Source organism: Jaculus jaculus, chromosome 4 (assembly GCF_020740685.1).
Source record: "Jaculus jaculus isolate mJacJac1 chromosome 4, mJacJac1.mat.Y.cur, whole genome shotgun sequence".
NCBI lineage: Eukaryota > Metazoa > Chordata > Mammalia > Rodentia > Dipodidae > Jaculus > Jaculus jaculus.
Genome location: NC_059105.1, coordinates 29261579 through 29278423, shown reverse-complemented (window position 1 = coordinate 29278423; position 16845 = coordinate 29261579). Strand labels below are relative to the sequence as shown.

At 39.8% G+C, this 16845-nt stretch overlaps 1 pseudogene; it reads right to left on the bottom strand.

The window, feature by feature from the left end:
* Window positions 1-14225: 14225 nt before the first annotated feature.
* Window positions 14226-16644, bottom strand: LOC123460220 (annotated as a pseudogene).
* Window positions 16645-16845: the final 201 nt, after the last annotated feature.

Genomic DNA, 16845 nt, shown 5'->3' with positions numbered 1-16845 from the left:
TTTCCCTCATCTCTGCCCCCATTCTATTGGGAATGCTCCTCAGTGGGGTTGCAAGTATTCCCTATGCGGTTGTGGGTTATGCATTGTGGGGGCAGTAGTCAGTTATTTTGGGGGTTAGGGAATTCCTCTGAGCATGTTTTCTCAACCTGTGGCTCTTGCAATCTTTCTGCCCCCTCTTCTGCAAAATTCCCTGAGCCATGGTGGGTGCATTTTAAACCTACTGCAGTGATGAGCTCTTAGGAGCCTCTGGATGTCTGCTTTGGTAGGAGTTGAGTATCCTCAGGGTCTGTCTCCTTTACCCTGGTGCTGATTATCAGGAATAGCATGGAAGCATCACTTTTGCTCATCTCCCCATTCCTCTGTGGATTCAGCTGTGGCTTGGCTGAAGTGTGAGGGGTAGTTTATCTCCTCTGGTCTCACTACCTTCTGTAAAGGAAGAGCAATAGAGAGTGAAGTCAATATAGTTTGATTGGGATAAACATTATTAATTTAGGGAGAATTTGATATATGAAACCCCTCTTTTAGCCAAAGGCTACTGAGAGCTTGACACTGGAGAACATAATCTTTGTCTCCATAGGATTCTGATCTGGTCCACAATTCCAGATATGGGTTCCGTTACACTGAGTCGATCTCTTAGCCAATCAAAAAGCTTTTGCTTACCCACTGAGGCCGTGTGCCACTGTTTCACTAGAGTGTACATTCTGTCAGGGTGTTTGCTTCTGAGCAGCTTAGACCTCTGTTTGCTCAGACCATTCATTGTTGGCCATTTTCCCCCAGTAGCTCATGCAGCACTTTCTAGCAATAGACAGGCTGTCTGGGGACCGGCTTTGTTCTGAATTCCAGCCAGGTCTCTCCATGCTCTGTGTCAGCAGCATATTGTGTCTTCAGCAATAGGGTCTTAACTTTTGCCTCAGGCAGGTAATCAAGTGCTCTGACAGAAATCTCTCTTGATTTCTCTTGATCAACAGTTCAATGTGGGTAGCAACCAATCTCTGATACTGGGAGTTACAGGTCAGAGACAGAAATAATTTTTTTTTTCTTATTTTAAGCTTAGGCTTCATCCCACCTTTAGCAGAGACCTACCTCCCAGTTGCTCTCTCCTTGCTCCTTTTGAGGGTTACATCTTTTAGGCTATCTCCAAGGATAAAGGTTTCTGTGGTATCAGCTCATTTTGGATTTAGTTTTGTGTTTGTTTTCTCACTCTCCTTCCCTCCCTCCCTGCCTCAAACCTTCCATCCCGATTGTCTGGGCCGTGAGTTTCCTATCAAATGTGTCAGCAACTCTAGAAGGCCCAGTTTAGGAGCCAGGGGTAGGTGACACCATGATGCAGCATTTGTCTTTCTGTGATTTGTGAGTTTTCTGAATATGACCTGTTCCATATCTGTTCGTTCCTCTACAAATTTCATTGCATTGTTTTTTCTTACTGCTGAGTATAATTCCATTGTATAAATGTACCACAACTGTGTTGTCTATTCATCCAGTGATGGCCATGTGGTTTGATTCTGGTTCTTAGCTATAATGAATTGAGTAGCTATAAACATGGTTAAGCAAATATCTTTGTCAGATGCGTGGATCATTTAGGATACAAGACCAGTTAATAAATAATGGCTCTTCTGATAGTGCTATGTTCATCCTTTTCAGGAATCTCCATATTGATTTCCACAGTGGTTGTACAAGTTTACATTCCCACCACAGGGGGTGAGGGTTCCTCTTCCCCCACATCCTCACCAACATTTGTTTTTAGATGTTTGAAATTTTTATTGTTTGATTTTTTTTTTTAGTTCTTTGAATATTATAGATATTAAACTTCTCTTAGTGGTATAGCTAGTGAAGATTTTCTCTAATTCAGTGGGTAATCTATTGGCTCTGCTTATGGTATGGTTGTCTGTGCAAAATTGATAAGATCCCATTGGTTATGTGATTAATTTCCTGGGCTACTGGGGTTTTGTTTTAGAAGTCTTTCCCCACACCTATATAGTACAGAGTACAGCCTTTTTTTTTTTTTTTTTTTCAGTAGAAGATGAAACTTGAAGCAGTCTTATACTGAGATTGTAAATCTATGTGGGCTTGATTTTTCTGTATGGAGAGAAGAGTGGGTCTAGCTTTATTTTTATACATATGGTTATCCAATTTGTCTGATACCATTTGTGGAAGATGCTGTCTTTTCATCATTTTACATTATTGGCACTTTTGTAAAAGATCAGGTAGCTTTACTTGCTTGATCTAAGGTCCAGGTTTTCAATTGTGTTCCGTTGGTTTATGTTTCTGTTTTTATGCCAGTACAATGCTGTTTTTGTTAGTATGGCTTTGTTAGTCTTATCTATAATTTTGTTCAAAATTTAAGGTTTAAGTTTAACATTGGGAGAAGATATACAAAGAGAGGAAGGAATAAACATATCATCAGAGAGCAACTTAATAGCTGGCCAGTTAGTGGTATCGGGCACTGAGCTATTATATAATTCCATAACTCTATAGACACCAAGAATCTGAATATAAATACACATAACACATACACACACCAAAGACTGTTTGAAATCCCAAAAAGATTATTGAATTTTATGTATTACCATGAGTTTCAAATTTCCCAAAGGCTAGGGAGTGTTATAAATGAAGGATGGATAAAGGGAGGGCAGGAGAGAAAGACAGGCAGGAGAGAAAGAGAGAGAGAGAAAGAGAGAGAGATTGGCATTTAAAGATGGTTTTGTATTTTTCAAAGTATATAAAATATTAGCATATTCAGTGGATGTATTTATGGACAATACCAACATTTATGATGCATCTGGTTAAGTATTTACAGACACATTCACTGTCAGATCTCAAGGGTTTTAAAATGGGTCATTCACCTGCCAAGCAGTTCCAAGTACAAATGAACACTTTAGTGTTTATTCTGTGCTAAAACACTGTACAAAAACACTTAGGGTGAAATTTTGCCTGGTGTCTAAACTCATTTTAAATCACTAGTGTTTTACGTAACTGTAATCAAAAGCTATTTCTTGGTTGGATCTTAACATTTTTAAATGATTAGATGATAATGATTAGAGAAAGACTAGAGATACAAGAAAAGTGTTATAAATTCAAGTCAAAGCCATCAGGTAATGTATGTATATTCTCTTTCATTTTTAAGAGAAATTATTTAATAACTAGAGTGCCAAGTAAATGTCTCTGCTATAGCTCTCATAATTGCTAAGAAGCTTAAATGATCTATAGGATGTTTTCACACACACACACACACACACACACACACACACACCCTGTTTAGCCTTTCCTAATACAGAGAGTTTTTATAGAGAGGTACTGACTCAACAGAAAGGCACTTACTTGTTTTTAAAATGCTTGTCAGTTACAAGGACACCATCGTCTCTAAAGGCAAAGGCATGAACTCTTAGTACCTTGGATATATTAAGAATATTAGATTTCAAAAAAAAAAATATCCTACAGAAATGACCCTGAGAAATTGCTTTAACACAAAAGCAGACTAATACAAGTAGTTGTAAGTAGTTGTTTTTTTTTTTCAAGAGACATGACCTCTGCCCTAAAGTGACAAGAGTGCAATGTGAATACCTACATAAATGAGAGTCCCAGCTAATCCAATACAGCATACACCTTCAAACAGAAATACCAGATCATTTCCTGTAAAATATTGTTTCCAGCAGAAGAAATGCATTTTGCACCCAATGTACCCTTTATTTCTAATCTCAAGAGAACCACTGTTCCTAGATCCTCTGCCATAATTACTCTCCTTGTTAACACCTCATAATAAGGGAAAGGCAAATCAGTGGTGTCATTATACCTTGCTGCTAAACAGAAGCAACACAGCCATTAATGACTTTAACATATGTTCATGTTTTCCTGGCCACTGGGATCTTCATTTATCTGTTTCTCCTTGAGGAGGAAAGACATATCTGTTAATATTATGATTCTGAATTTACTTCTCTGTGGACTTGGTACTAAGAACAAAGTTCTAAGGTTCAACCTTAGAAGGGAGGCAGTTGGGATGTAAGTGTCCACACAAAAGTGAGTACTTAGAAGATCCATTCTCACCTTTTGCACCCAAGCCACGTCCGCGTTCATTACACATTTGTCCACTAGGTGGCGATGTAAATATATAGCGGATCAAAAGGAGTAAAATGACAGAAATCTTCAAACACAAGGGCTCCTAATTTTAATAAAAATCACGAAATTAATAAATGTATACATACATAAATAATGTATTTTAAAGAAAAAAGTAGAGATTAATTGGGCTTATATGACATGAAGAAGAAGGAGGTAATATTTTTTGGGAGGAAGGGGTTTAGCAAAATGGAGGACTGGGGAGTGCCATGGCTGAGAGGAAAAAAAGAACAAAGGATATTGATGGACATACGCGGATGAAAATGTGATAATGAAACCAATGACTTTTTATGCTCAAGCATAAATAAATTCAACACTAACTTGAGTTTATTCTATTCTAACACTAACTTGAGAGGTCATGGGCTTTAACTTCATATCTCAGAGTTTAAGTGATTATAAAGTATTTGAGTAATTTAAACTCCTTCCCCCTCATATTTCAGTGAATCCCGCACCTCACCAAAGCTGCATTTCAATCTCGCTGGAACTGTTTAGCTAATTGTTCTATTTCTCAGTTTTTTTTTTTTTTTTTCTTGTCAGTTCAGGTTAGTCTTGGTCAAATTACTTAACCTCTTCATATGTCTTCGAGTGATATAATGTGCATAAGTACTAATAAAAATGATTATAAAACACTTTGCCAATTTTAGTGCCCAAGACAACTAACTCATAGCTTTGAAGTCACCATAAGCATGACAAGTATTCAGACAAGTTCATAATTAAACTGTCCAAACTGCATTAGCAATTGATGGCATTTAACTAGGGCTGACTATTCCTATCAAGCTAAGATTTTAAATTATATTGCCTCAGTAGCTTTCAGAGATCTTTCCATAAAACAAATTGGAAGGTAAATTTAAGTATGAAAGTGTGTGCATATCTTTTACAACTATAATGATAAAATCATTGGACAGATACCTTTTCAGTTTCATCTTTGGTTTTCCATAGAAGAAACTGTAACTCAATTAGTTTTTAGCTAATAATGTTGAATGGCACTACACAAAATGACAAATCAATAGCAATACAGTTCAAAAAATGCTTTTTGTGGGCTGGAGTGATGGCTTAGTGGTTAAAGCATATGCTTGTGAAGCCTAAAGACCCAGGTTCCATCCTCAGGTCCCATGTAAGCCAGATACACATAGTGGTACATGTGTCTGGAGTTCATTTGCAGAGTGGCTGGAGGCCTTGATGTGCCCATTCTCACTCTCTCTCTCTCTCCCTTTCTCCATCTCTCAAATAAATAAATAAAATAGATAAACAAAATGTTTAAAAAATGCTTTTTGCAACCTTCAGCATAGATGAAATCACATTGGCATGCATGTGCACCTGTATCTCACTAAGGCTAAGCTCTTACCTGTTCATACAAGAATTTTATGACCCATCCACGTTCCTAAGAAAGCGTGAATGTGCCTTAGCTACCTCCCACAGTAAGCCTGGTCTTCACTTCCCTTCTTGTAACTGAGCCACTTTGAAGCTGCAGCCCTTGTCCTAGCATGAGACATTGATGCCTGTCATGCACGAGAGCATTGAGACTTGAAGTAGAAATCCCTCAACTTAATCTAGGGAATTATCATTTACATGATGTGAGAGAGAAGAACCCCAACAAAGTGAATTTCATATCCTTAAACCTTTAGGGGAAAATTTGTGTTCCCCCCAAACAAGAACAGTCTCCATGTTACTAGCAGTCAGAAATTTCACGGGTATATACCTTCTTCTTATCTCTTCCTGCCTAAAGGAGCTTCCTCCCCACATGTGATTTTCTTTAAACACAAAGTGAGCCCCTTCCTAGAAAGAAGTTCCACTTTGCTAGAAGCCTGGCATCAACGCTAGTCAGTTCAGACTCTGTCCACTCCATCAGCTATCCTGACCTGGGCCCAGGTGGGCTTTTCTATCTCCAGAAGCCCTCCTGCTGCACGGGGCTTCATCTTCAGTCCTTCTCTGAAGTTGTGCATGGGGTACCTTCCCATTTTCTGGAAACCCCCTCTTGCCTTATTGGTCAAGAGCTCTGTATTCTTTCCTGATCTTAAGCTCTAAGCTTTCCTTTCCCTAAACTCTAAGGATTTCCATAAAATAAAATAAAATAAAATAAAATAAAATAAAATAAAATAAAATAAAATAAAATAAAATAAAATCTTTTTACCTTCTGGTCTGTGGGTTTTAATTCTTTGAATCCATCAAACAAGAACCTGGAAGAACCTGATTCAGTGGAGATTTTCTGTGACCATGAGAGTGTGGCACCCAAACCCCTAGTGTAAATTCCAACCAAGAGACCATAAAGGCTCTGATGCTTTCAAAAACACCCAGTAGGGTCACCAGCAATGTCTTTTAAACTGGAAGATAAGTTAGGAAATGGTACAGCCACAGTGTATAAACTGATAGTTCTATACAATGGAAGACACAGCATGGGAGAGTCTCTGAGGAGCTGTCTTCATGAGAGAGATTTCACCAATACCTAAGAATCTTCTAGAAGCAAAGAGGAAATAGAGAAAAGTCAGACTTCTTTTTCCCTTTCCAAGTTCATGTGGTAATTAAAATTGCCCTAATTCAGCTGGAAGCTATCTAACAAGAAACTGTAAGGGAGACATGCAATGATTTGATGCAGAGCACAGCAGTTCAGGCTGAAAACATGGACCAGAAAGCAAGCAGATCTGGAGCTGGGTTAAAAAGATGTTACTGGATCAATATCAGCCAGGCTTGTCTCTTCAGCGCCTCCTCTCCACTCTCCTTCCTTGGGGTTTGAGTCACATATCCTACTTCTAGAAAAGGGGAGATGGCTCAGTGCATGAAGCACTTTCTGTGCAATTGAGTGTCTGGGTTCAATTCCTAGTACCCATGTAAAGGCTGCAAGCTATAGTGATCCCCTCTAATCCCAGTGTTCCTATCTATAGTTAGAAGGGTGGTTGGGATAGGAGAATTTCCCAGAACTTTGCAAATAGAATGATGAATAATGAGAGACCCTGTGGCTCAAAGGAGGTAGAAAGACAAGGATGGATTCAAAAGTCCTCCCCACTAATGCTATAGCATATGTACACCCCCTACACACACATGTATATATACATACTACACAAACACGTTTTAAAATGTCTTTTAGAAAGAGACTTATTAAATACTTTAGATTTTGTAGCCCATGTTATATGTAACATAACTGCTCAATTCTGCTGTTGCAACACAAAACCTTTCATAGACAGTATGTAAGGTAATGAATAAGGTTGTGCCACAGTGAGATTTTCCTATTTATTTAAACAGATGGTAGGCTGAATTTGTTCTGATCCCCTAAGTCTACTGATCTCCTCATTAAAATTACTGTTACCATCTATCTGATGACCAGGGGACCATGAAGCGGCTACCATTGCTCTACCAAGACGTAGGAACTTACGGTGCAAACCAAGAGAGCCACATTCCATTCCTCTTCATGCATGGTTAAGAGAGTATTGCAGAAAGGTATACAGACTTCTGATAAGTAGAAACACAGTAAATACATGTCTTCTTTTTCAGTACTACTATAAATGTCACAAACTTGAGATTAAATTATGGTTGGCTTTGGGTCAAAACCTTGAAATCACGTCAATGAGTTCAAAGTTAGTCATTTGGGGGATTATTGGCTTACTCCTAGTGTCACAGAAAATATGAAAATACATAATATTGTGAAAAGGATGAAGGGGAGTCTTCATCTATATGCTATCAGGGTCAGCAGTGTTATATTCATTATTTAAGCAGATCTTTTGGAAGCCTGGCAATTCCACACGAGTCAAAGCATGGCAAGCTAGGTGGGACAAGTCGCTTCATTGAGCTCCAATGCTACACGAATTCCAATACTCTCCAGTCACAGGGCATTGCTGCTATGCAACTCCTGCACTGTAATCCTTTATCTTTGAAACAAATGTTGTTTTCATGCCTTTACTATTTTGTTCATCACTCCAAGCTTTATTTGCCAGAAAACACCTCTATAAGAAGCCCTAGTTTACTCTTGTTGAGGGTGGTTATGACCCTGTTTCTTTTCTGCTCCAATGAACATGTCAGGGAGAGAATACAAACACTCAATATAGATAAGGGAGTCTCCCAATTCTTCAGGTTGCACCCATATGCATCAGGGTTTAAGCTGAATAAGAATATTTCTTATGATTGTTGATACAAAAGATATAGCTCTCACCTCAAAGGGGTTAAGTCATAGTTTGTTCTGGAACCAAATGTAAGTGACCATAGCCTGGGAACACATATTTAGGTTGCTCCAAATTCCATGTTCCAATGTGGTAACAATTTCATGAAGGTTTTACAGTTGATGAACAAAAGAAAGTCATAAATCAAGGCATTTGCAAATACATTGGCCCACCATCAGATGCCAGGCAGGTTACAGCAAAATGGAGGAGGAGTTTGGGAGGTGAAAGATTTAAACTCCACCATAGGCTTCAGATGCTATCAAATGGCATTCTTCATTCTTGGGTTGGTGGAAGCTCGTGCGTGGGTGGGGGGAGTGTTGCTCTTCCATTCCAAAAAGGATTACCTGACCAACTTATAGTCACCAGAACATTTGGTCAGACACAGAGGTAGGCAATAAATGGTGATTGGAGGCCTAAAGGTATCCCAAGGTAGTTTGACTCTAACTTGTGACATTCCATCTCTCTATGATCACAAGAGTTTTGTAAGTCCATTCAACATTGCTGAAAGTAGGTGTAGCAGATGCAGTGATTTTCTGGGAACTTTAGTTCACATGATTTATTTGATACTGTAACCATCTTGACAACTTCCCTAAGAGGACTTAGAAGCACAGAGGTATTCTATTTGATTTTCAAGATTGGTTTGTAAACTATTCTGTGGATGTTTGTAGACCATGGTTGATAATAAATCATTTTGACTGTAAAAGTTGAGAATCTAGTATTGGAATATATAGGTGGAAGCAAAGGGTAGACATAAGTTTAATTGCAACATTTGCATCTTTTGTTGGGGGATTCACTACCTCTCTCAGCATGAAGAAAGTTTAGGTTTTGCTGTTCTCGAAAGAACTGAGAATCTATTGGAATAGATGCAAGGTCCTGTCACAGAAGAATAAAAGCAGGAGTAGAAGAAAAAAGAAGAGTGGGTGTTGAGATTCATGAAGTAGCTTGCTTCAGACTTTTTATGATTGTATTATCAATTTGTCAGGGATTCATTTTATATATTTCATAGGTTCTGTCAGAGAGCACACAAAAATATCACATGATAATGTTTTCTTTCCTGGACATTCTATAGGTAACAGAATATTTTAGTCTGTTTGCAGAAATTTAGGATATAGGTATATGTGGCATTACAAATATGTTATATCTTTGTGGTTAGTCTCTTTTTCCATCCCTATTATTGGGGCAATGTCCTTTGACCAGTGATCATGGTCTGCTTCTCTCTGCCCCAGAGATTTTCTCCCGCACCGAACAGGGTCAAATTTCTATTTGAATATGTCAAGTTGAAATCTGAATGTGTCATACTCAGTGTGTTCAACATGATGATACTCTTGAGGGTGAATTTGATGGCATATGTTTGCATCACTGAAGGCATGCAGTGAAAGGACAGCATCTATGAGAATACAAAACAGGATACAAGCCAGAGGAGGAGGATTTATAAGACCTCAATTCCTGTGTTACATTTTATAAAATGGAATAGTAAAACTGTGAGTAGGCTATAAATGCATGTCAGGATTTGAAAGAATTTTATTACCCACTAGAGTTATACTCTTCTATATTTTGATATTACCAAGTCCTTTTCAGAGAAATATTCCCCCCAATGATATCAAGGCTGTATTCTGCACAATAGTTGCTACTATGTTAAATGTTAAAGTATTTTTTTTTCCTTTTGTTTTTATTTTACTGGAGTCAGCAGTTTCTGAAAAGTAACCTCCAGCTATGTTTGAAGATCCATCTTCAACAGTTAACACGCGAGTGCTAGGCATGAGTTAAGAAGAAAATGTAAGGCCCTCTGAATGAAAAGGCACAGGGGCATCAAAAGAGAAGCTAATTGTGTCCTCTTAGTTTTCTTCTTATTCTTATTCTTAGCATTTGTTTTCTAAGGATGGACTATATGCTTTCTACATGCTGTGGCCTATTACAGCTCATTTAATCTGAGCTGCGAAGTGACAGTCATTCTGTTTCTTCATTGTGAACTCTTGTAGGAGTCAGTGGGTTACAATCCCTGACCAACACAGACAACTTTTCCTTCTAATACCTGCAGAGTTGAAGCTCTCACAGATGCCCTGAGATCACTCTTGACTGGAGTCTACATGGCTGGGAATTTTGTCTTTTATTGATCTGAGTCTCTTTATCTGAAGCTGATGAGTATCTTCCCAGCAGTGCTTACATAGTGACCAGAATAACTACAGTTTCCCTCCAGAATCTTCCAGGTATTAAAATCGGACCTTTGTATGGGAGGGACGTGCTGAATTAAGTAAGAAGCACATATCAGATTCCAAGCAAAACTATTTAAGCAAAGCTAATGTATTTATTCATACATAATTTAAATTTCCTTGTATGACTTTAAACCATACACTTTCTTCGAGTCAGTGTAAAATTCTTTCTCAGAACTCTTTGGTCAGATGTGAAACACTGTTGATTCACAGTTAATGTTACTGGGGGAACCACTGGTGTAAAGAAAAGGGAGAAAAAAAAAAACTGAGAAATGATAGATTTAGTACTATGATTTATTGAATCCTACATGCTGTTGATTACAAGGTACATGTCTGCTATGTGGACTGGCATGCATCCATGAACCACTATAGTTTTTAATGTGAGATACTATGTAGCTAAATGGAAACCTGGCCATAACTGTTCCTCCTCCTCCTGCAGAACCTGTCTGACAATGGGGGAGAAAGAAGACAAGAAGGACCAGATGACGTGACTGTTCCTCTCACTGTTTGTCTTCCTCATGTCAAGTTCTCTGAGCAAATACAGAAAATGAGGGGGATTAGAGGGCGACATAAATATTTTCTGTGGTTTTCACAAGTAGTGCATTTGAAGGCAGTTAATTGCCTGGGAGAGGCTTTTTGGATGGAAATTACTGTGCAATTGTTTCCTGTCTGGGTGGTTTAGCACTGAAATAGGTAGTGTGGGTAGTATTCACAAGGCTTTATGAACTAAACACCATGGTATTTTGAAGCAATTTTTCTTCTTAAAATTAATTTTATATCTTAAAGCAAGACTGTCAGGAGGAAGAAGAGAGTGAGAACATTGGGGTGTGGGTTGCAGAACCTCAAGCAAAAAGCACTGTAAAAAATAAGAATGTGGGGCTGGAGGGATGGCTTAACAGTTAAGGTTCTTGCCTGCAAAGTCTGTGGACCCATGTTTGACTCTCCAGGTCTTACGTAAGCCAAACACAGAGGGTGATGCAAGTGAGCAAGGTTGCACATGTGTACAAGGTGGCACACACATCTGGAGTTCCAACATAGTGGTTGGACATTCTAGTGTGCTAACCCTCTCTTTCTCTCATAAAAAATGGATCCTGTCTGTCAGGATAGCCTGAAAAAAGTAAGTATGTAGGGCTGCAGAGATTTCATAGTGACTAGGGTGCTTACCTGCAAAGCCTAAGAGCCCATGTTCAATCTCCAGGTCCCATGTAAGCCAGATGCATAAGGTGATGCAAGTGTGCAAGGTCTCATATATGCACAAGGTGGCGCACGTGCCTGGAGCCTGATTACAGGCTGGAGACTCTTGTGTGCCAATTCTCTCTCTTCCCCTCTCTTTCATGTATGTATATATGTATGTATGTATGGATGGATGTATATATATATATATGTATATTGCCAGTCTGTTGGGCTTGCCTTAGGAAAAAAAAAAAAAAGAACGTGATAATGATTCCATTAGCTTGGAGCAGTGTGTGCCAGTCAATGCTTTGCTTTAGTTTTATTTACCATCTTAAAAGAACAAGCTAATTGTACCACATAAAGAGGATGAAATGTGAGTTGAAATGAAGAAGAATGCATGCACAGAAAGAATGCTCATGGACAGCAGCAGAGAGTTGCTTAAGGGCGTTAGAGACACACCCAGCAATAATCACGGTGATTATGCTAAAAAAATTCTTTGTTTTATAGAATGCATTCTATTGTCTGCACAATGACAGAGGTCAGGAGAGGGAATTGCACTACAGAGAATTCCTTAGAGAAAATATAGTAAGAGTGTGTGCATATGTAATATCTTTACAAAAGGCTAAAGCTTAAAGAGGTTACATGTTGAATGTTCTTTTGGATGTTGAATGTTCTTTTTTTGAATTAAATAAATATTTCTACCAGAAGATTTCTTCATTATCTCAGAAGGTAAGAGTGTTTCATTAAAATTTCTCAAAAAAAAAAAAAATTGAACATAGGTTAGCAATCTAGCACTGATGGGCCATTGCTCAATTCCCTTTACCAGTTTACTTCCATTTTTAGTCACTGAAATAAAGTCTGTACAGGGACCTACACAAGTTTTAAAGGCCACCTTCCATAGGAGCAAGAAACCACCAACTCTGGAGAACCAGAAGTCTCTTTTTCTGCCATAAGAGGAATTGTTCACACCTGTTCTTTCTGTCCTATTTTTTCCTTATCTTTTATCTTTGTATTCTGTGCAGTACAAGGTTTCTATTTTTTTTTTAAACTTGGAATTTAGGAGGAAAATGAAACAAACCTGTCCTCTTCACTCTTAGCTCTTGATAGGGAACACTCAGACACCAAAATCCTCACATGAATTATGAACAGAGAACAATGTTTGTAGCTATTGTCAACTTGACAGCTAAGCCTCTGAATGAAGTGCGGTGCTCTTTTCTTTCTTTGAATGCTAGAGACGTTTGGGGTGCTTTTGTGAGGTTCTCTCTCCTTCCTCCTTATCTAAAGAGGAAAACGGTTTTTTCTGAATCATGGTCACACATACGGACAACACTACTTTCGTGTAGTACTGACAGTGGAAATGCAATACAGAAAGCAGAGCAGAGGGCAAGTAAGGGCAAGACGGTCTTCCTCTTTCCAGAACTTGACCCATCCTGACTAAGCAATGCCAACTACAAAGAGGGCTCCTACACGTTCCTGTACCCATGTCCTCTGCAATCCTTGCAGCTTGTCCAGGGAGGAAAGATTCTCATTATTCTCTCATTCTGATTTGGTCCTTGATTTGGTTCTGCCAAAATACCATGATGGTAATGATACTTATCTGTAGCCTTAACATATTACTCCACTGCCTTACATATCTAGCCTGCACAGGAAAATAAAACCGAGGATAGCAAAAGGCATGCCTATGAGAGGTCAGAGAGCCGAGATCCTCCTAGACCCTCCTGCACAGGGCCAACTCACCAGATGGCCTACATTCACCAGCCTGGCTTGCCAACACCACTTGAATTGGGCCTACTTCAGCAGAACCTTCCAGCTAATCCATAAAGCTATGAACTAAAGTCAATATTTATTGTTGTATGGAACTGGGGCTTTTGTGGTTATTTGTAATGTAGCCTTACTGTGGCAAAGGACAATCAGCGCAGGATTATTTTTTGAACCGGACCTCTTTTTTTCTGACTTATTCCAGCGTGAGAGCTTCCACGCTGAGGCTCTTGTGCGGCTGCAGGCTGAGGAGTAGACTTCTGCCTTTCAATGTGAGATATTCCTGATGGAAATACGATCTCGTCGATGTTTGCTGACCTTTCCTTTCAATTTTATTTATTTATTTTTAAATGTAGGGTCTCAATATATCCCAGGCTGTCCTGGAACTCACTCTGTAGTCCCAGGCCAGCCTGGAACTCACAGTGCTCCTCCTACCTCTGCCTCCCAAGTGCTGGGATGAAAGGTGTGTCCCCAGCTGTTTCCATTATTTTTTTCTTTCGGTCCTGGGGTCTGAGAACTTTATTTCACGATCTATCAAAGCTGCTGGGGAGATGGAGAAAGAGCCTGGAAGGTACATTACTCCTGTTGCTGGGGATTGCTTATTCAAATCACTGGTCAGTGTAACATAAGGGCGTGAAGGAGTCGGTTGCTCACCAGACAGTTGCTGTCTGTTGTTGACGGGGAAGCTGGCATCTTTCTGCTCAAGGACGTGGTTCCCCTGCGGCTGCTCCGCTTGCTACAAGGGTAAAGGGGTCAAGGGCTCCCACTTTACTTCCAGGATTCACATTCAGTCCCTGCCTCCTGGGCACCCAGAGCCGAGCGGGGTCTATGTCATGGACGCAGGTTCTTGATCCATGAAGCTGGCCAGGTTCTATGTCCCGTTCTGAAAGACCTGCACACTCATGGGCACTCACGGTGATCGTGACCTTGTTGTGCATGTTAAATCACTCACGGTGATGGTCCAACTTCTCAGCCTGCAGAGCCACTCTTGTCATGAAGCAGAAAACGCGCTGAAGTCTTTGAAATGGAGCTGCTTGAACAAGCTGTCATGGCCTTCCAGCTCAGTCCCCGTCACGGCCCTCAGGCCGGGCAGCAGCAGTTCAGGTCCTCCGCACTCAGCCCTTGGGCCCTGCCAGCCCTGTCCAGGGGTGGGCTCCATGTCTTGCTTTCCAACTTCTGTTTTTCAACGCAGTTTGACTCAAAAAAATTATAAGTAAGTCAGGTGGAATCTGAGGTTTCCTTTCTTTTTTAATTAAACAATTTTTTTGGCACACATAGTTCCTATCAACCTATTCTGAGATCTGACACCCACCTTATGCTCCAGAAAATACACATCAATGAAACCACACAAGGTGATATGAAAGAGTTAAGTTGTGACACAGCCCAAAGCTCTTTATTGGTCTGTCTTAAATTATAATTGTAGACCCAGTTAGCAGAGTCATCTGAAATTGATCAAGTACATCTCCCTGGGTCCCACCCAGGGTACAACTATATATTTGAAATGTTTAATCTATAATGGAATCTAAAATTAGAAGAAATACAGAATTGCCCAACTACTAGAAGACTTTTAGGATACTGTGATGGTTAATCTCAGCTTCACAGGATTAAGAGTCACTATGGAAACTAATGTTTGGGTATGTCTGTGAGAGATTTTCAACATTAGTTCACCGGAGGGGGAGGCTCCACCACAAATGTGGGCAGCTCCAGTCCATGGGTTGGGGTCCAGCATAGCTAACAAGGAAAAGGCCAGTTGAGAAACAGGATTCGGCACACCAGGCTTCCTCACTGTGGCCTGAGTGTGACCCTCTGTTTCTTGCTTCTGTCACCATACATTCTGCACCAACATAGACTGAATTCCTTCAAACTGTAAGTTGAAATATACCCGTCCTTCCTTCCTTCCTTCAGTAACTTTTAAAAACTGTATTTAAGTATTTATTGATTTGCAAGCAGAGTGGGATAGAAGAGTGACAGAGAGAATGAAAAAAAACAGGGACTCCAGCCGCTGCCAACAGATTCCAGATCTATGTGCCACTTTGTGTTACATGGGCACTGGGAAACTGGACTTCTGTCATTAGGCTTTGTAAACAAGCCCCCTTGACTGCTGGGCTATCTCTCTAGTCCCTGAAGTTACTTTTGTCAACTATATGTTGCAGCAAAGTGATTCAAGTTATTAACACAAGGAGCAAAGTTAGAAAATGTGATATGAGCAATCACAGCTTTCAGGGCATAAGCTACTAGTGCTTCAGAAATTAGCCTAAAGGTTGATACAGATACTCTCATATACCCACCCAAGCCAAACTCCACAGCTGTCTCTAGGGATTGATAGCCTGTCCCTGTCATTCACTTCTGGAATGTGTGCAAGCATTTCTCATTCGTGGACTCTACTCTGAAGGGAGATGGAGAAGGAGGGGGAAGTCTGGGAGCCCCGTGCCCAGCTTCTCTGTGGTGCAGAAGCATCCCGGAAAGCACCACTGGACAGGCCAAATTCACAGAGTGAATCCAGCACATATTCAACCTATGAGGTGATGACATTAAATTTGGGGTCCAAGAATGAAAGCCCCTTGAAATATAGGACAAGCCATACTCTTCTTTGTCCGTTGCTTCTTGTCAGGTATTTGTTCACAGCCACAAGAAAGTAACTAACACATAGATGAATCATGCAAAAATTTTAAAAAAAATGGTAAGCAGAATGATACGGCTGTCCAGATATCAGATAAAATTTATTTTAGTTCAGATTATTACTGTTCATAAAAAGTACCATAATGTAATGGTAAAAGGGTCACCTTTCAGACAAGCAATAATCTTAAATATGATTTAGATCTGATAAGATAGCTTCAAATATATAAGGGAAAATAGTAGAGCTATAAAGAGAAAAGGATAAAACAATGGTAAGAAATTTTAATTGTCTTTATTTATGAATAAACTGAATAAGCAGCCAAAAATATCAGGAAGGTGGAAAGATCTGAACAATCCTAAACCAGGTTGTACAAATTCACATAATGTGGTAGCGTGGACCAGCTGTCCCCCACCCAGTGAACTCATGGGTTTTGAGTGCTTGGTTCCCAGCTGAGGGCATGTTGGGAGCTGGAGCCGTCCTGCAGAAGGTGTGTTACTGGGGGCTGGCTTAGGGATGCTGCCGGCTGCTTTTTCTTGCCACAACTCTGTTTCCTCTGCTGTTGCTGTCTTCTGCCTGCAGTGGCAAAGGCCACGTCCAGCCACTGCTCATGCCGTCTTCCTCCTGGCATCATGAAGTTTCCCCCACAGACTGTGATCCAAAATAAGTCCTTCCCTCTCTTCTACTGCTTTTGGTTGAATGTTTTGTCTCACTAGCAGAAGGTAAATGGAAAACATACTAATTTATAGAAAATATCTACAGGCATGAAGCATTTGTAGTTTTTAAATATTTATTAATTTGAGAGAGAGAGCAAGAGAGAGAGAGAATGGAT